Here is a 21,742-nt window from a genome sequence, read left to right as displayed (position 1 = left end):
AATTTCCACTGAAATAAGCTTGACCAAAACAACGAGAAAAAGTTAGTGAAAATCTTTATTCCACCAGTTCCGCAACAAAATTAACTAAAAATTCCTTCGTGCATTTTCAAATTCGAAGTCATACTTACTGAAGGTACAATTAACACTCTTAAATAAATAAAAATTCGACATGTCGCTTTCTACGTGCATACATATGCATCTGAATTGTACCGCTTCACCTCCAATACAAAATCGCATATTCATATATATACAACGATTATTATTATTACTATACATCTATATGCTAGCCACGGAACGCTTGTTGCTGGCTGGTATGAATACTCTCAGAGCAAATGTACGGAAGATTTCTTTTGTATCTGAAACGATCAGTGCTGGAGACGCTAGCTGCTAGATCGTATGAATTTACTTTTCATAACTTTGTTAGTAACAGTCGTATTTCAAACTGACCAAAATTATGGGTTAGTAACTGATGCCGAAATCTGTTCTTCTATGAATTAAGGATGAATTAAGGAGGGTTTTCAGGTGAATTTCTCAAATATGACAATATGCAATTATTAAGTTTGTTTGAGCAGATAGATATACTTTTGCGGCCTACATTTTAGTTATCATTGAATTTTTTTCAGATTTTTGGGCTAGATAAGCTCTGAGAATAACACATTTTATACTTTCCGGGGTACATATTTTTTGCCGCCTATGTGCCATGTTTGTTTTGAAAAATAATAATCGAGCCTTTCTCCAAATATCCCACATTCTATGATAAAAATTATACGCTCATTCGTCTATATGGGAAGCCCCCTTGTACGTACTGCGAAATAATGCCACACACCGCATGTAAAGGGACTCACAGATCACAGGTTCTCACCGAATTTCGTGATAATAACCGCAGTCATTTCCCAGTAAATCTACAGTGCTACAGACACACATTGAATCGATTTTAATGAAGCTTTTTCCCCACCAAAAACTTTAAAAAAAACCCAAGCACTGTCATATGGCCCACCCCGTCTTGTGTTACAAAGTTGCATTCAGTTTACTCAAATAATGCCAAATTGGACACCAAACCCAAATGAAGTTCTTCTAGAGAGTCTCGCTGCCCAAGCCTTTCTCATCCATGAAGGGGTATCCAAATGATTGGCTTTTCAGAGCAGAGACAAAATTCAGAAACAAATCCCTTCACAGTGAACACCGTCTTTTTCCAGGCATAGATTTGGTCCAGGTGGAGTCAACCCTTAAATCAACCTCTAGCGTATCGATCCATTGCGGTTTCGGTTGGTCTTTTTATAATTTCCCATCGACTTCGTTGGTCAGGCTAACCTTAGTTAATGAGTTCTCATCCGATCCGTTCGTCTGCACGAAGGAGTATATAGGGTTGCGCAAGCTGGAATCTCCACGTGACAGTATCTATGACAAGAGTAAATGACTCCATGATGAGCGACATCAAAAATCGTACTTGGTGCGCAACGGACGTTACTTGTAGGGCGGTGGTTGAGCAATTTTGCCTAGCACACAAATTTCTCTGTCGCTAGGTGCTCGTTCAATGTATTTGTTTGCGTAGCGCACGGTACGGCAATGGTACGGCGTTTTTCCATAAGCACAGTATCTTCCTTGGCATGAACACAACAAAAGTGTTCCATATCTTATACTTTTGATAAGTCATTAATTGTAACGTCTTTGAAGTGGACCACTCAGGTAGTAGCACCTGCTTTCTTTGCTTCCCGTTTCAAGTTCTTGTGAATTTGGCCAGTGTTTTATTCATGAGAAACGCGTAATAGAGATCTTTCTTCCAACGTGCTTCACTCACAAATCATCACTTCAAAGTCAAATATCAAGGCTGATAAACCGCTTACCAGGCTTAGTGATCATGAGCATGAATTGTTGCATAGACCGTTTTTAGTTTGATCCCACTTTCAGCAAGGTCAATATCTTCGCCACACTCATTACGTGCGCCAAAGCTTTTACCGCCACGAATTCAATCACAATAATGACATGATCATCGACAACGTTTGTGACTCCACAGCATCGAGCTCTTTTTAAAATATGGATGTTAATGCACTAACAAGATCCTCCATTTGAAGAGTAAAGTTGCGAACTATGCAAACACTAATCTGAATGGCTCAGAGTAAATTCCTTAAGTCTGAGGCTATACACGAGTCAATAACGGGTTATTTTCAAAAGTACCAGATCCCGCCCGCCCGCATCGGTTATGATGGACGCACTTTTCAGGGACTTTTTAAGGTTTTGTGTGAAACAAAACCTTATTAGAATCGAGACGGTGTCTGTCTGTCCGTCTGTCCGTCTGTCTGTCTTTTTTTTTTTTTTTTTTTGTTGAGGAGGTGGAAATCTTCAAAAAGACACTGGTCTGGACACACCAGCGTGTGGGATTTTTACCCACTAAAACCACCCCCGACTCCCTCCCTGCCCCGCGGAACCACCATAAGGTATTACATCACGGGGCGGAGTCAGCTCACTCTAGCTTTGTCACCTTTCTTCTATACGCGGCGCACGTGACCGCGCTTTTCTCCTTTCCTCTGCCTTTCGCAATTTATTTTGAATAGATGCGATCATGGAGTTGACCGCATCCCAATTCTCTTGATGTGCTAGCATTTTCGGTACCAGATTTTCTGGTACCAGCACCTCTCCTAGAGTCTCCTCTAGATTCCTCCTTTCTTCCACAAATCTCGGACAGTGGAAGAATACATGCTCTGGGTCCTCTGGGACTCCATTGCAATTTGGACAATCGGGTGAGGTCTCCAATTTAAACCTGTGAAGGTATTGGAGATATCCTCCGTGTCCCGTGAGAAACTGGGTGAGATTATAATTAGTCTCACCGTGTCGTCTCTCCAACCACTCCTTGATGGCAGGAATGAGCCTGTGCGTCCACCGGCCCTTTCCCGAGCGTTCCCACCGCTCTTGCCATCTATTTATGGATCTCTCCCTCTCAGCGTTCTTCGTCCGCGATGAGGAAGAGGTTGGCTTTGCATTGTATATATTCGCCATCTCATCTGCCAAGATGTCAATGGGCATCATTCCAGAGATGACGAATGCTACATCATCTGAGACAGTCCTGAAGGCAGAGCATACCCTCAGGGCTGTCCTCCTGTAGACTGAACTCAGTTTGGTAGCATTCCCTGACATCCACAACGCCTCCCTCCAAACTGGGGTCGCATAGAGCATGATCGAGTTCACCACCCTGGCTATAAGCAACCTAGAGGTATGCCGTGGCCCTCCCACGTTCGGCATCATCCTCGCCAGGGCCATACTAGCAGTGGATGATTTATCACAAACATACTGTAAGTGTTGCTTATAGCTGAGCTTCCTGTCTATCACCACCCCCAAGTATTTGATGGTCGGCTTGGAAGTGATGATATGATTCCCGATTCTAACACAGGCGTAATTTCTCTTCCGGCGCTTAGTGATGAGGACCGCTTCTGTTTTTTCCTCCGCAAGCGTCAAACCAGAGCTTTCCAACCAGCATTTGACAGCACTGATTGCCTCGCTTGAGTATAACTCAGCATCTTCAAGATGCTTTGCGACAACAACCAGCGCTATGTCGTCAGCGTAACCCACCACTGTGGCTTCCTCCGGAAGGGGAAGATTAAGTACATCGTTGTACATGATGTTCCACAATAGTGGGCCCAATACGGAGCCCTGTGGGACACCGGCGGAAACAACGTACTCCTGCGGTCCGTCATCAGTGTCATACCATAGCCTCCTTTCAGTTAAGTAACTATCGACGATAGCAGCGAGATAGGCGGGAATACCAATCTTCGCTAGGGATTTGCGTATTAGATTCCAATTGGCCGAATTGAATGCATTTTTCACGTCCAGGGTTACTACCACGCAATATTTGCTGGTACTACCCTTTCCGTGAATTGCATCTTCGGCCAAGCCAGTAACCAATTTGATGGCATCAATGGTTGATCTGGCTTTTCGGAACCCATACTGCCGATCTGAAAGGCCGCCTTGGCTCTCAACAACCGGGAGTAATCTATTATAGATTACCCGCTCTAACATTTTCCCCACCGTGTCCAAAAGACATATGGGTCGGTATGACGATGGTTCACCTGGAGGTTTACCAGGCTTAGGCAGAAGTACCAACTTCTGTCGCTTCCAAGCCGCCGGAAATATTCCTTCGGACATGCACGCTTCAAACAGCTCAGCGAACATGTCCGGCCTGGATTTCACGGCAAGCTTAAGGGCATTATTCGGCACTCCGTCCAGGCCCGGCGCTTTATTGTCTCCTATTCTGCTGCAGATCTCCATCAGCTCGTCTCTGGTGACTGGCGGAATTGCCGTCACATTCAGAGGTGGTTGGAATATGTCGGTGCTCTCCTCTTGCTGGGGGAATAACCCCTGGATCATTTTCAGCAAGAGGGTGGGACACGTGATCTGCGGAGAGGAGCGGCCTCTGAATCGTCCCATCACTATTCTGTAAGCACTCCCCCACGGGTTGATGTCCGCTTCTGAGCAGAGCTCCTTAAAGCATTTTGTCTTGCTTCGCTGGATGGCGAGCTTGAGGGTTTTGCGGGCTGCCTTATAGGCGCACTCTTTCTGCCCCTGATCGACTCTACCTACCGCCCTCTGAGCCGCTCTTCTGGCTCGGTGGCAGGCTGATCGAAGACCGGTCAGTTCATCATTCCACCAGTAGTTTGGTCTTCTACTGGGGAATGAGCACCTCCTAGGCATAGACGCGTCACATGCTTTGGCGATGCATTGAGCCAGATGGACGGCTCTTTCCGTAGAGGCGCCCGCTATATCAGGTTGATCTAACCACACCTCTAAGAAGCTCTGCTCATCCAAAGATTTTGCAGACCAGCCTGAAACCTTTTTCGGTTTCGGGCATGGTAGCTCTTTGCCCTGTGGCTCGACACATGTCTCAAAGAAGATTGCCTGGTGATCGCTGTGGGTGTAGCGTTCGCTGACGCACCAGGACATACCACGCGCCAGCGCAGGGCTGATAAAGGTCAGGTCCACAACCGACCCTGACCCCCCTTTCTGAAAGGTGTTTACGGCACCTTCGTTAGCCAAAACCATGTGCAGCTGCGCAAAAGCCTCTAATAGACTGCGCCCCTTAGCATTTGATTCTCTGCTACTCCACTCTAGGGCCCAAGCATTGAAATCACCAGCAATCACCTTTGGACTTCGTCCCCTTGCGTCGAGAACAAGATTATCAAGCATTTGCTCGAATTCAGGCAGTGTCAAGCTTGGTGGGGCGTAGCAGCTGTATACATATACACCACTTATTTTCGCCCACACAAAGCCACTGGCTGCCTGACTTGCAGTACATTGTATGGCTTGTCGACCACAAGCCCATATCGCCGCTCCACCAGTCGAATCTGTGACCCATACGCCACCGTGGCGGTTTCTGTACGGTTCACTTATGATGGCAACCTCCATCTTAGATTCGAACGTGGTCTGCTCAAGTAAATCCTGAGCGACCCTGCAATGATTGAGGTTTATTTGAATAAACCTCATTTTCTCATTGCAGTGAGCGCCTTCCTAAATTCCGGACATTTGGCACCTCCGGCAATGTGCCGGTTATCCCGTCCCTCTTTGGCTACGCACAATAGGCATTTGGGGTCCCTATTGCACTCTCTGGCAATATGGCCTTTCTCCCCACACCTTCTGCATCGATCGGACCGATCAATGTTGCTGGTGCATGCCTTCGCGAAGTGCCCAAACATGAGGCATTTAAAGCACCTCTTTAGTGAAGTTTGCTCCCTTAAACGGCAAACAACCCATCCAATCCGAACCCTCCCGGCAGCTAACAACATCTGCGCTGCCTCCGCTGGCACTCGTATGGTGGCCGTTTGAGTGCCACCATAGGCTTTCCGTAGACCGACAACAGACTCCTCTGTAAGTTCTTTCAACTTGAATTGCTCCTTCAGAGCAGTACAAATTTCTCCTTTCGATGTAACTTCATCGAGATCCTTACATTGAAGGTAGATCTCATGTTTTTGGGCAGGCACTGCGGCATTCTCCCCAAGTGAGTTTTTCACTTGAGTGCGAAAGTCATCAGTTTTGCCACCGCTGGATCTTTTCAGCTCGAACATGAGATCCCCTTTCTGGGTTCTTCGGATTCTGTTCACATTTCCGCTCAGATCTTTTAGGTCGGGATCAGCTTTGACCTTTTTGAGTATCTCCGCGTAGGACAGATTGCCCTTACTGGAGATAACAATCGCATCCGGACGAGTTCGCAATTTTGCTTTTCCTTTCGCTTTTTTGTTGGTTACTTTAGTCCATCCATCGTTTTCGTTCGTCTTGGGCTTCGCAACGCTGGTCGAGTTTCCTAGATTCGAGGTATGCTTTCCTCCTTCTGAACTGTTGGTGTTGGTTTTCAGGATGTCCTGTCCGCCTTTTTTTCTCTTAGGCGCCTGCTGATTATTTAAAGGATCCCCCTCTTTTTCACGTACTCGCTTATTTCGCTGGGATTCGATGGTAGTACGGTTAGGCGTCACTTGGGTCGCTTGTGATACTGTTGGCACAGCGGGGTTCGGCGTGTTGTTATTATTCTTCTCCTCCATCTGTGATCTATTATAGAGGACTCTAATGGCCCTCACCATATTCTTTATGGCTTGGTGCACGTTGTGTTTGTCTTTGATAAACTCGGACAGCTCAACTATCTTTGCCCCAAGCTGGGTGAAGGGTAATTCCTCCGGATCGGGACTCCACTCCTTATAAGCCCCGACAGGGTTACTCCTTTTATACGCTGTTTCACTTTTGCCAGTCTCAAATCTAAAATTTACCGCAATGTCGTCCGTCCTGTCGCTTTCTATGGTTCTGTGTGTCGTCCGACTATAAGAAACAATGAACCGGTCTTGCGGTAATGGAGACGAAGATGTTGCGTTGAACTAGTAGCATGACACGTTTTGATCACATCCGAAATGAGGATATCCGCGATCGATATGGAGTTGCACCTATCATGGAAAAACTACGAGAGAGGCGTCTTCGATGGTAGATCAGATATTTGATAGGTCCAAATGGCGAGGCCGATCACGACGAGCCGACCCCACTTGTGAACGGGACAAAGGCTGAAGACAAAGAAGAAAAAAGAAGTGTAGTTGAAAATATCCAAATATTAAGTGTTTATTACATCAAACATATGAACTCTCACCAAGTTATCCCCAATAATCTGCATTTTTCTGGTTCTGGGGCCCGAGACCAGCACTACAGAGTAGAATATTGGCAACAAGACCCATCTTTCACTTCTACTGCAAACTACTATCGTTCCAACCTCTTAATTTGAGTTAGCAGAAACTAATTATTTATGCATGCTTACCCAGAGCATGTTTTCTTCTCAACCTTCCATTTTTGGAATTAGCCTCCTCCCGCCAATTTACAGACCTCATGTTGCAGTTTCCATGCCACAATTATGTCATTTTTTAGTTACCGGCGGACATCTGCAGGGAACCATATCGATTACAATCACTTACGTCGAATTTTGCCAACATGCGTTGCTTGAGATGAGTGGCATACGGCAGTTATCACATGCATTAATATTTGCACCTGGTTTTTTTAGTAACACAAATGAGGATGCTCCATTTTACATATTTATTACCATCATTACCAGTCACTTTAAAGATCTGCAAATCAACTGACTTTCTTGTTTCAAGTTTAACAGCTACATTTTTGTAGAGCTAGGCAGAGACGCGAGCATTTCGATTCATTACTGAGATTGGGGCGCTTTCACTAAAAGTTGGATACAAAGCGTTGTGTTATCGAACTGACGCCTCACCATCGTATTTCAAAATTTTGAGTGAAACAAAGCATTATGAACGTCTCATCTATCTACACACATAGTCGGAAAGAGCCGATATTTTTTAATTTTTCTGTCCCATATTCACGAACAAGTTCTCTTGAAAAGAAATTAAATAATGAACTTTATTATTACTAATATAATTATTTCTACAAGGAAATTGTTTTAGTGGAATTTATTCCATTATTTATTTATTTGCTGTAAATCGTTCGTATAAATTACTACTATACTACTATATAACGAACCATTTGGGAGAACTCTATTGCTTTCCATCACAATATTATTTTTGGACCAACGAGAACTCATAAAACTGCTTAGGTTTTGAAACCCGCCCGTGCTAGGGTGTCATATACAACAGTCGAATTTAAGTTACTATTTCTTGCTCGCTAATAATAATACTCTTGCTTAGTAGATGGTCGCTGCTAAATGGAGCATTGACGTCATTTGGGTTGTGAGTATGTATTAAATCGCTAAAAAAGTCCATGAACCCCCTTCCCACCCAACCGGACCGAAGGTCGACGAACCTAAGGATGGGCTGAAGGCGACATCCAAAGGCCCGCAGCGCAGCGATGATGCGTTACAACGGAAAGTGTAGGCGACCATGCAAAGATGAATTAGTACATCCCCATTGTTGCAACACTTCACGCAGTGAGGCGATGGTTACAAACTACAGAGACATACTGATACCAATTAAGAACAGAAAACAGTACCAATCAAGACTGGAGCCCACTAGGCCAGCCTGTTAGCGGACAGGTCCCTTCGGACTATAGCACACGTTGCTTTTTGTATCTCTATCTATAGTCCAGCAGCGCTTTGTGCAAATTTTGCGGGACTGACGCCCTTGCTGAAATTAGCACTGGGACTACTTTCACAGTTTCGCAGACTTTCTTCACAGTTGCATAACCTACAATTGGAGTTGGTTATTGAGGACTCATCAAGGATGTACCTTCTTGGGAGCGAAGCATCCTCAATAGAAGTTAGCCATGCTTCGGTCTCATAGAATAGTACATCGTTAGTGAACCATTTGTTGGAGACTTCGATGTCAATGTCTGGCAACAACGAATTTTTGATATAACCTCCGTGAGCGGGTTTCTTTCTCCACATGTCGATCTTCTGTTGGACTAAAGTAACATTCGACATGGGAGCCCGTTCTCTGTAGCCTGGTGCAATTGGCTAGAGGATAATTTCTCGAAAGAAAGCTCATAAAGAGAATGCACTTTGTTATTGTGCAACCCTTACCCGTCTATTGATAGATTCTATATCCATATTATCACACCGAAAGTATATAGATGGACACGACTGACGAAGGTGTTGATTGCCACGATTTATTCGAACAGGTCAGTTTTCAGGACAAGCTCCAGATGCCATTTACTTGGAATATGTCAGGGTATCTGTAGACATCGTCGGAACCTATACCTATACTATATCTATACCCTCAATTTTAACGTTATTATGGCTGTATCTTTGGTATAGTGGATTCAAAGCCAAACAAAATCACAGAAGGCTTAGAGAGCCGCCTTGGATGCCACGCCTTATTGGTATCTCTCCTGATGTTTGTGAGGATACCGATAGCTTCGTGCTCCAAATCTTCATCACTGTTCTCAGACGAAAAACCACCTTCGATTTGATTGATTTGGTTTTGTACAACCGTAATACTTGTAGTAACCATGAATATGATATGGAATCAAAAGGTGATTTATAATCGATCTAGGCTGTCACGGTATTTCGTTTTTGACAGGTATTTCGTTTTGGACGAAGCTTACAGCTTACAGCTACCGTATCGACTATAACCTGTTCTTTGTACCCTCGGGAGCCTTTTTCAGATCTTTTTGCTCCTCAGCTACCAATTTATGAATATCAGGTTGTTTTCAGATGTTCGCCCACAGAACTGGAGTGAAGACGTTGTAGATGGTAGGAAGACAAGTAATTTGTCAACATTTTGAAGGGCAAAAAGCCTTCTGGGCCCTGAGGATGAATGGTGAAAAATTCCGGAATTAATTTAGGACCGACAATCATCTGATCCGGATAGCTGAGCAGTTAGAGCCTAAAGCTGTCATACGGAAAACGGCGGTTGAAACCTCACTGGTGGAGGTGCAATTTGTATCGCGACGTGACGTCGGATACCAGTCGATTCAGCTGTGAATGATTACCTGAGTAAAATCAGGGTAATAATCTCGGGCAAGCGCAATGCTGGCCACATTACCTCCTACAGTGTTCTGTAGTGTACCGTTACGGTCATGAATGAAGTGCTTTAACACACATTTCAAGGCCCTGATCCAATATGGATTGTTGCCCCAACGATTATTATTATTATTAATCATCTGTTTAAAATAATTTGCCAAAATCCTGTGTGTGCTCTTCAACCGCTTTAGTCAGAAGGTGTGAATCAACTCCTGGGGCCTTGCAATTACCTCCCTATTCAAGGATTGTTTGTACGTCAGCTTCAGTTATATCAGGCATGGTCATTTCGGGGAGAGCGTCGCATGAATGCATAAGGTGTCTGAGCCAGGCTTCTTCTAAATTGCAACTTCTGGGGTCACTCTAAATACTTCTGCAGAAAGAAGTCTTATGCCCGATCCAGATCGAAGTTACTTTCACAACTTGAGTTAGTGAGATTTTTATAGAATCGCCGTTGTTTCTGGAAGGGCAAGGTGTAGTCTGTCCTCCGATGAGATTTCTTTTGATACCTAAGAATGCCATTGAAACATACCGCAAGTTTCTGCTTCAGCACCTCGAGGATTTCTGTGATTGGCATATCATTGGAGAGATGGTGGTTTCCAATCATGTTGGCAAAGCATCTGTGCACTCTTGACGACACGACCAATCTCCTTTGTCAAGTCTTCATCTCATTTGCTGAGTCGAAACACCCAGAACGCTAAAGTCCTCCTGCGCATACCTTTCTTACTTGCTCCAAGATGTTGATTATGGAGACGAATAACGGTGGCAGTTACAACGTAGACTAGGTTGTAAATCTCTGTGCTAGTAGTCTCGCTAGCCAAACGATAAACCAAAATCCTATCAACGCAGTAAAGATCTAAAGATTGCCGAAGTAAACTTTAGTCTTAGGATCTTTTTCCTAGCGTCTGGGAGAATCTTAGCATATTCTGTGAATGCGACCTGAAATGCGACCTCATTATAAATTGGGTCAACGTCCCGAGTTACTAAGCTTCTCGTGACTACTGGTTTCATGGAATGCCTTACAGGTTGAATACTTGTGTTGCTCGTTTGAGTAGTCCGTTAAGTTGATGACCCCAGACCGAGCTCAAGTGAAACTTGACTTTTTGCTTAGTTGTTTGACGAGGTTCTGTTCCGCAACATAACTTAGTTCCAGAACGTTCGGGTTATGGACGCGCCATGGATTCCGTTCCAAATCCGTGACACAGTAATAAGCGCGGACCATGAATTCGTTGAGTTAATTCGTCTAAACCATAGGACGCCTAGGTCTTTCGTCCCTGGTGGTTGACATCCAAGGGCGAAGAGCCTCTCTCTTTCTGAGCGACTCTTAATGGTATTGAGTACTCCCTTCGTGTCCCCGCGGTCCCATTAGAAGAATTTAAAAGGTTCCCAATTTTGTTCCCACGAGTATTGAGGAAGCAGTCAACCCTGCAACAGAGCATCAATGTTGCAGTGCCCCATGGTTACCTTCAAAAGTAGGGAAGGTATTTCGAGGGGAGCCGCTGAAATGCAGTGTAACGTCCCTGCAATTCATCCGATTGGTGTGTCGATTCTTTCACCCTTAATTACAGATTTACTCCCCCTGAAAGGGAAGAATAGGTTAAAGAAGACGAACACAAATGGAAATATTATTCTTGTCTGCACCAACTTATTTACTGGATTAACTTGCGATATTCGCAGCTGACCCGATAGGTAATGTCATTATCCTTAGCCCATGACATGAGCCTGGCCTCATGTACCTCTGCGTTTGCAATTCAGATCGGAATTATCCTGCTACTCCATATATATATACATCCAGCGTCACCACCACCGCAACCAGGTCCACGACCGTTGCTATTACATGGAAAGTGGACCATGCTCTGCGAAAGCTATACTGCCTCTCCGGTTGACCACCCATCAACTCGACGAACGGAAGCAGCCTGTTGTACATCACCCTCTCTGATATCTTCCCCATCGTGTCTAAAAGACAGATAGGGTGATATGAAAGGGATGCGCCAGGTGGGTTTTGAGACTTGAATAGCAGAACCAATTTCTGTATTTTCCACTTGTCGCGAAACACTCTTTCCACCATGCACGATTCAAATGTACTTGTGAATCCTGCGGACTTGGTTTCAGCAGCAAACTGCCTATTGCGGGAAAAGGATTGCGATTATTTTGAACAAGAGTCGCGGGTATGTCACTTAGGGTGATTTCCGTTACGAATCTTGTTCACTACAACCTTCGCGTTTGCCTCAAGACGTAACTGCTTGTAGCAATTCGGTTTACTTTCCCGTATAACCTTCTTAAGGCTATTTCGAAGATTGCGGTATTCTCTCTTCGACTGCCGATATTTCGGTTTTCCAATTGTCCTTTGGTAAAGCCTCCTCGCTCGCAAACAGGAACAGGACGTCCTTCTAAAGCCGCCAGGAAAGTTTCTTCCTCGAAAGCTCTAGTGGACCACCCCAGCTATCCTGGTTTTTGCACTTCTTGTTTCCACCATTAGTCATCCATTTGTTTGAGACTTCGACGTCAATGCCAGGCAACAACAAATTCTTTATATGAACTTTATATAACCTTCGGTAGGACTGAAGTAACATCCCATTCTATACTTTTCAGATTCAAAGGAGACAATTTATTACTGTACTGGTGTTATATTTTATGAGACCGAAGCATTCCTCACTTTAATTCAGGATACTTTGCTCCCAACAAAAAATTTCAAACGGTACATTCTTCATGAATCCTCAATCACAAACTCCAGTTGTAGATTATGCAATTATGAAGAGCAGGTCATTCAGCGCATAACATCTGCATGCAGGATGTTGAACAATATCGAATACACCAGTCGTCATAACTCTGTTTGCAAGATTGTTCATCAAAACCTTGCGTTGAAGTATAACTTGGTTTGCACTGTCTTCCATTTAAAATCTTTCCGCCTCTGTAGCTTAAAACTGTGGCGCGGCAGGATCTGCAGCATTCGCAATTTATTTCGGTTGCGGACGGGTAGATGGCGCGGAACTCTCCACTCACTCATTTCAGAACTCACCAAGGGAGTGGAGAATTAGCGGTGAGAAAATGCCGTTGGTTGGGACAGTAAGGACCGCATGGAAATAAGCCGGTCTCTTCTGTCTCCAACCGCGGCGGTGAACACACCTTCAAACGTTTGATTTCTTAAAAGCTAGAATAATTACAATAATTTGTGACTTTGTCGATTCAAAAACAAGCGGCTTTTGTAATATGCCCATGTTCGCGGCATAAATAACACGGTCGGAATTCTATCGATTCATTGGACATATTGAAACAACCGTTAAAGTGGTAACCCCGACGCTCGAATTCACACCAGCGCCGCCGCCGAGGAGAACCCCAAGGTCATCAAGTCTGGTGATTCCGCCATTGTCATCCTCGTCCCAACCAATCCTTTGTGCGTCGAATCGTTCCAGGAATTCCCTCCATTGGGTCGTTTCGCTGTTCGTGATATGAGACAGATCGTCGCTGTCAGTGTAATCCAGGCTGTAAACTTCAAGGACGCCAGCGGTGGTAAGGTGACCAAGACTGACGAACGACGACGACTTTCTACGCACAATACAACTGTTTGGATTGCCATTTGTTTGACTCGGACGTGGTTTTGCCTTTGTGCGGTTTTATTAAGTTGGAACATATGTGAATACGGAAGCATACAAAATCCCATCGAAGTGCTACGAAAACATCTGTGCTACGAGCCGACGACGTAAACAACGTCGCATCGCAAACCTTCGGCACTCTACGACGGGCACAGGCAGGCAATTCGCATAAACTTTCTTCGTTTCAATTTTCGTCAAAGGCGCATAAATCTCCGTCCGTCTACGGATCCGGTCGGCTCGGCTTGAAAGTAGCACATGCAAGGACAACTAATTATATCCGATAAAAAAATATAATTGCTTCCCTCGCAAGGAGTTTCGCAGGAAAGGAGACGGCCATCAACTTCATTCCAATAACGATAGCAACTGGCAATCAATCTGTTCAAATTTAATTGTTGTCATTAGTTTCGCAATATTCGCACTAATTGTTAATTATATTATTAAGAGTTTAAATCGTGATTATAGTTAAAATAAAAGTTATACCAGCTGCAAGAGACGGCGTTGAAGTGTTTCTCATCGCGGGTTCTCCGTTTTCTTGGCGGGTTTCTGGGTGGTGATTTCGGTCTGCGCTGGAAAGCGTCCGCTTCGGTCGTCATTTCTGTGTTCGTGCGTGCATTTGTGGGTGCGGCCTGCCGTGTCGGAGTAAAATTCACCGCATTTCATTATAAACTCACCGCGTGTTCATTGCAAACTCGTACTTTTCGTTACTCAAGATGTCGTTCGACAGCAAAGACGCGGCAGGCCCATCGGACCCGCAAGTGACCGCCCTCGCCGTACGCGTTCCTCCGTTTTGGCGGCGGAACCCGGAACTGTGGTTCGTGCATTTGGAAGCGCAGTTCCAAATGTCCGGCATCACATCGGACGCGACCCGCTTCAACTACGCGGTGGTCGGCCTGGACTCAAGTCTTGCCTCTCGTCCAACTCGGCCTAAGTACAACCGGCTTATTTCCATTCCACCACGTCACTGTTTGAAGTGTTTCCGACAATGGGAATTCAGTGATACATTTTCGCATGATTACACACACTTTCCGTTTTAATGCATCATCGCTACATCGATGCAGGCCAGTGGATGTTACCTTCAGCCCATCCTTAGGGTGGTCACCTCTCCGCCCAGTTGGAGGAGAAGAGAGTTCGTGGATTCTTTTAACTATATACACCAATTATAAAAAGTTAACGTTAGGAGTATTCTTGGTGGAAAACCCGTTACTTAACCTTCAATTTTTTTTAAGCCAACGAAAGGGTTGCATTTTCCATTATAATGCAACAACACAGAAACTAACAACAAAAACGCATGATGTTCAGGACAGACACATTTCCATCTAAAGCGATTAGAAATTAGAGATTTCGTTGGTCCGGACGGACCGACGTCAAAGAAGCTTATCCGGAATAGTTTCTGTTATTTTGATGTGAAAACTTGTTTTACCGTGAAGAACTCTTTGTCAGTGAAAATGTGATCAGTAGCCAGGAATTAAACTTTTTACAGTTTGAACCTTGTACACTACAACATTACACGCTTCATTATTGCACCTGTTACGCTCTCGTGTAGGTACGCGTGTGTGTTTGTATGAGTTCTTTCAGCACTGCACCCTTTTCCAAGCGTTTATCTACTTTTTTAAGGCGTTCAAAAATAAGAATTTTGAAGATCCTCTCTTTGCGATGACCACCCTGCTTACTGTTTGTGGTTTTTGTTGGCTGAGGAACTTTTGCTAAATTCGAAAATAAAGAAAGCAACTGGGCGCTTCCATAAATAACCTCTATGGGGAGGCCATCAAGCCAAGCGTCCTTACTCCGTCTGAATGCATTGACAGCGGAAATTACTTCTCTTTTACTTAAAGGAACAGTCCGCATTCGCATGTTACGGTGACTAGCCAGACAGGAGGGATCTCACCGGATGTGATACGGTTAAAAAGCGTGGTGAAGTGTTCATTCTACCTCTTCAGTCGGTTGCCATATTGGATGAGAAGGGAATCGTTAGCGTGAGCGTCCTTCACAGGACCATTGAAAGATTTGCAACTATCCATTCGTGATGCGGTATAAATTTTTGCAATTGTTATGTTCTGTGGCATCTTTCGCTTCCCTTACCAACGAAATAGCAAATTGTCTCTTGTCAGGGCCTCCACTACGCTGCGTTTGTAGAAATTCCGCTCAATATAGGATTTCGAGCGCGTCAGGTCTGACATTATTAACAAAGGTCAATAGAGCCCTCAATCCCTTTCGTTCATCAATCCGATTCTATGATTCTGCAGTCAGACAGATTTTATGACGCCCCTTCGTGGCGTAAAGAAAAACCTGCGTAGCACCCCAGAATAAAATATTTTAAATGGCGACGATATTCTCAGGCGGGCTACTCAGTATATCCGGCGAGATAGTTCTCCCACTGTCGAGCAACAACGCTGAATTTAGGGCATGTCAGCTCTCCAACACTGCGAGAAGTGGCGGAAGCAACGCGTGAGCGAAGGTAAGTGACCATCAGATTGCGCACATTCATAAGGCAACTTTTTAATCTACTGTTAATTGCAAAGTGGCCAATTTGTTTGCTCGTACGATGTCAGCCATTTGGAACTCAACTAACCGTATGGGAGGCTCTATACTTAAGCAATGTGCTACCAATTGCAAGGTGGTGGAAGCTGCAGACATATACAAACCTTACACCATCATCGTTACGGTCGCACCATGTTTCCTCATCACATGTCCGAGCAAAGTGTTGTCAGATCCCATCTTCGCATTCAGAGCATTTATCACGATCACAATGCCACCCTTGGAAAGTCTCTCCTGAACTGCGTGTAATTGCTAGTAGAAAGCATGTTTGTCCACTATACCGGAAGTCTTAGTTGGGGGGTAGTAATGGCAATTGTGATGCTTCTTAACGTGAACCGGATCCTTACAGTCAGAAGTCTGTCAGTAACAGTCTCCCAGGTCAAGGGAGCGTCAGAATCAACTCGGCCCCGGATTCATATCTGTTACTGGCTTTCCAGATTAAAAAGCACAGGGAGGGATTACCACCATCTTACTTCACTTAGGCCCAGAGTGTCCATATCCATGATTTCTGGAGTGGGCGTACGCTACTCGATAATGTTAACAAGGGTCTTCAGAATTGCTAGCTTTTTCCAGCAAGCAAAAAGCAAAAATTCCTCGCATGGTGGTACCTCAAAATTGGCAAGTCTAAAGCAGAAAGTTGAAAGTGGGTTTTAAAGTGCAAGGTCCCTTAATTGACAATTTGGAATCGTTTATCAAAAATTGCTAAGGAAACTCGTCGGAATTCCGGAAACGCGGCGCTTCGGTTATAAAAGATTTCTGTTCATCTTACGGGAGGGACTATCTATAAACTTTTTTCCATTCCTCTATAGTTGAGAATACAAAATATTTCATCATATATTGCCAACCTTCAAGATATGTACATATATATATATATTAACAATATAAATATTATCTGCATCCTACCAAACAAATATTGCTTATTATCGTATACTGATGCGTGCATCTAAATTGATTTAACGCATCTGTGTGTGTAGTTCCACTTTACCCTGTGGTCAAAAGCATACACATATATTGGTGCTTAAAGTAAATTCCACTTACGTACACATATGTCCATCTTATCTGACTCCAATAATCGATACTGATATACAAATAACTAAAAAAAGCTAAGAAAGAAAAACAAAAATGTCCTCATGAAACCCGCGGTTCATACTCACTTTAAATGGTGATGACGTCATACACGTTTTAGAGAGCAATCAATTTAGATGAAACGCGAAAATTTGAGCTTCTATAACTTTTTGAATAATAGTTGAATTGATTGATCAAAGATGACGCTAAAGGGTTTTTTTGGATAAATTTCTAAAATAATGTTAACATGCTGTTATTAACTTCATTTCTGCAGATATCGTAATCGTCCACGACGATTTTTTCAGAGTTTTAGGTTGGGTATTTGCTGAGAACCGGTCCTTGAATTAATTGATCCCTTTCGGACCCCCATACTCCTCCTCTTTAGAACCAATTTCAAAACATTTACCCTTAATTTGATGCCTCACTTGATTATATTCTGCGCAAAAAAAGATTTGCATCCGCCTTTTGCAGGTATTGGAAAAGTCTTCTTAAGATCATCTCACGAGTACGATACTGTGCCTATGTTAACTTTTTGCGCCCTAAGGTTTCATACAATGCCAGTATCACTTAAAGGTTAACAGTCTGATAAGCGTAAGTCATATGTGCATACATAGGTGCTACGGTAAATAGGTCTTCAAAGCAACATACAATTAAATTTTTGCGTTGATAAACGAAACAGAACTCTACCTGAAGTCTCTTACATAGAAAGTTACTGAACCTTTGGCATCTGAATCAGCTTTTGTTTTCTGACCTGTTTATATTCAGCTACTTACAAATTGGACCTTCCCTGGGTGCGCGTAAAATATGTATAAAGATTCATTGTCATACGGCAAAGTGGATTTACATAGATGGGAATCACTTTCAATTCTGTTGAGTCATAAATACATAACTCTACCTTTTCAAGCGGTCTAATTTATCGCACTTAACTAGTTTGAAAACTAGAAATTTTGTTCTTCTGTAGCTCCAAATCGTAGGAAAAGTTTCATTGCTGACAAACACATCTAGAAAGACTGGAATGGACTTCAAACCGTTTTCAGTTTCAATACCAGAAGTCCATATATTTGAAGGAGGTTAAACATAGTCAATGGGTGTACTTTCGACTCCCATAGTCTAAAGAGGCTACAAACTTACACCCAATGGCGAGATCGTAGAATTTTCGATTCTGTAAACCACAAGTAAGCATAACATATTAAATAAGCTTATGAAATAGGCTGGCATCTTCCGCAAGATTTCTAACTCAGTTAGTGGTCTTCTCTAATTATTCTGCGCTATGTAGCTAAAGACAGCGTTGATGCGTTGGGGGTCTCTATAATATGAAGCGCTATCCAACACTTACGCGTCTGAGGATGTAGGTGGGGTTTATTTCACTTGGAAAAGAATAATACTATTACACCGGAAAATCCATATCCTGCTGTGGCAGTTATTCGCTTGTCAATTGTGGGTTGAGAATTAACTTCGCTGGTAGTCGTAAAAGTCGACTAAATGAAATCTGTGGATTAGCATATGCAAGTATAACGCCGAGGAGACGGATTTATTTTTCGGCTGTGACTTTTAGATTTCGGCAACTGTTTATAATTGGGTTTCCTCACCTTCACCTTTAAGGTGAGTCCGCTCCAGGTCACCTGTATCAAGATGCTTCAACCTTGGTAAGAATTTCATTGGTATCGGCTGGTCAAAATGGTGAAACCCTATCAGCATTGCACTATTGTATCCTATTAACCTTACTGGAGGTAAACGTGAAGTCATTGTCATCATATGACACATTGTACCAATATTTTACGGAAACAAATTGTCGAGTGTCTTCACAATTAATTATCACCTGAGGGAAAAATATGCGACAGTATACCCACACACCCCTTGATTTCTTCATTTTTAATGGGAAAAATTATTTAGAATTCAATCAAATTTGGACATTATATTTGGAGATTTTTTTGAAAAGTTTAAGCTGAAAATAAAAGAGTTAGGGCTCCCATTTTAGATGTCATACCTTTTTAAGGGTTGGCTGCCGCGGCTAGCTACGACACACGGTTCACATGACTGGTGGTAGTTCAATCCCGTAACTTGGGTTGGGATACTGAACAGTGGATATTCCACTCACAAACAAAGAAATCCTCCAAGCAAGTTACGAATCCGGTCAATCTGCAACTTGTTCTCAAGAACCGAGAAAGCACGAGGATCAATTTCTCTGTGTCGAAATCCTTACCTGAAGAGAATGCCCATTCAGTATAACAGTCGGTTACCCGGTTACTAACGCTTAATGCGTTCAGTCAAACTGACGGCTTACCGTAGGTCACACCGCAGCTTTCCATTTAGTCGCCGCGTTTCAAATTTTGTTGTATTAAAAACAAAAGGCGTCTCGCCGCGCGTTTATTCGCCTACGTGGTTAACCGCAAATGCGTATGAGCCCTTACGCGGCAATATCCGGCTGAAGGTCGTAGCTAGAGTTCTCCAACTACAGATTTCGTAAGGACATCAGCCTACCTCATGGGCGGTGGACCCTAAGCCTGTACCCGATAATCGCTCCCTTCTACCCTTATAAAATTCTAAGGATCCCAAATTTCGCTTTGACATTTTCGCAGCGTATTCTATGGTAGTTTGGCTAACGATCTATGCAGTAAAAACAAATCGGTTTTGTGTTCATTTTATATAAGAAACTTCAACGCACCTTTTTCTATCCATAGATAGCTACAAATCCAACATATTCCTTCGTCATTCACTGATTCATTCTTTTCCAAACTACAAGATGTACGTACATATTACAGCCATAGATATTATCGTCACCCTAAACAAAGAAACTGCCTATTGTACATATATATGCACGCATATAAATTGATCGTACCCATATTTCCGATTTACTTCGTGCAGAAAAGTATACATGTGTACATATATAGTACTCATATTAAATACAGTTGGTTTAATGTACAAATATATCTATCTGAATCAGGCACTACCCGAAAACTTCATCAGCACGCTTATAGAATATACCTACATACACACATGTCTGTTTGGAGTAATTGATATTCATATATAAATGACTAAACAACTAATACAAAATAATTCTTCGCGAGCCCATTCATATGAACTTACTTCACTGTGATATTGACGAATTGATATGGGATAATGACGTTGTAGAATGCACGAAATTCCGAAATTTTCTTCCAACTTGTCACTATGTTATCCCTTACACCCACGCTATTTTGCCGGGTAAATTTCTGAAATGTGGAAATATACTATTATTAACTTTATTTGTGCATATATCGAAACCAGATGTATTTTGAGGCCCAGATTTCGTAGAGATGCACTACTGTGATTTTTTCAAATTTTTCGGTTGTATAGGTTCTGAGAACGAGACCTATTACACTTTTTGATGGTCATATTTTGAGCCCTCACTCCCCTATGTTCCACCCAATATCAAATATGGAACCAGTTTCGGAAAGTACTAACTGAGCCCTTCATGTGATACCCGATATGGCCACATTTTATGAAAAAAAATGTTGCACCTTCCATTCACATGTATGGGGAGCGCCCCTTAAACTTAACACAAACTGGCGCCACTTGCTGCATATAAAGGGAACAACGGATCACACGGGTTTACCAGTTGTTCAGCCGTTTCCGAATAAATCGGGTGTGACAGACAAACCGACAGATAGACACACAGACGGACAGACAGACATCGACGCGATTCTAATAAGGTTTCGTTTCACACAAAACCTTAAAAAGTTGATTTTGAAAATTTTCTAATGTGGTTTCGTCCCTTAATTGCATAAATCTTCTTTAATGCTCTTTTCTGTCTTTTCCGATAGTATTTATATTATCCACTCTTATGTTAACAAGAATCGTTGGGGCGAAAATACAAATGAATATGGGCCTTGAAGTTGTCTGTTTTTTTTCTGGGGTAGGGTAGGTGAATGCATTTACGCACAGTGTTGGACTGCCGGTTCGGTACGTCGTCGGACTACTAAACACCTCCCCATCGTCCTGAACCTAGCCCGGAACCTTTTGTCACATTACTTCCGGAACTCTCCCGCCTTGCGGAGCCTTCAAATCAGGGAATTCCTTTCACCAACGGGAGGGGAGAGGAGGAAGAGTACTGTCAGTTCAAGGAACCCCCTGCCATCCAGCTCTTCCATCTGTCGAGCTCTATCTTCTTAGCAACGAGAAGGACCCGAACGTAATGGGCAACTTGGGTGCACCTGTCAGCAGTCCTCAGCATCTCCTCGACAGTGTTGTCTGGAGAGAGATCCCCTGTGTTTAAATAGAGCTGCAGACGAATCCCATCCCAATTTCCACAAGAAAAGAAAGTGTGATGGGCGTCGTCCACAACTCCATTGCAAAACACACAATCCGGAGATTGTGCCTTTCCAATCTTGTCCCGCCAAGAGTGAAAACATCCATGCCCACTTATAAATTGGGTAAGGAAATAGTCAGTCTCACGATGCTTCCGATTCAGCCACGCACCTAAGTTGCCGATGAGCCACGCAGTCCATCCACCTCTAGTTTCACTTTACCATGAGAGCTCCCACTCATTTAGAGTGCGTTGCTATTCTTCACGAGCAACCACCTCCCTTGGCTCATCTCCATATGGCTTGACGCTTCTTAGCGAGAAAGGCAACGGGTA

General features: G+C 43.5%; 1 protein-coding gene across 1 annotated transcript in view; it reads left to right on the top strand.

Annotated features, from left to right (window-relative positions):
• Positions 1-21,742, top strand: part of LOC119652965 — a 106,042-nt gene that overhangs the window by 65,166 nt on the left and 19,134 nt on the right. The gene's annotated exons all lie outside the window — the stretch shown is intronic.

This window comes from Hermetia illucens, chromosome 3 (genome assembly GCF_905115235.1).
Source record: "Hermetia illucens chromosome 3, iHerIll2.2.curated.20191125, whole genome shotgun sequence".
In the NCBI taxonomy this organism is placed as follows: Eukaryota; Metazoa; Arthropoda; class Insecta; order Diptera; family Stratiomyidae; genus Hermetia; species Hermetia illucens.
The sequence above is the reverse complement of the archived record's forward strand: the minus strand, read 5'-3'. Positions and strand labels throughout refer to the sequence as shown.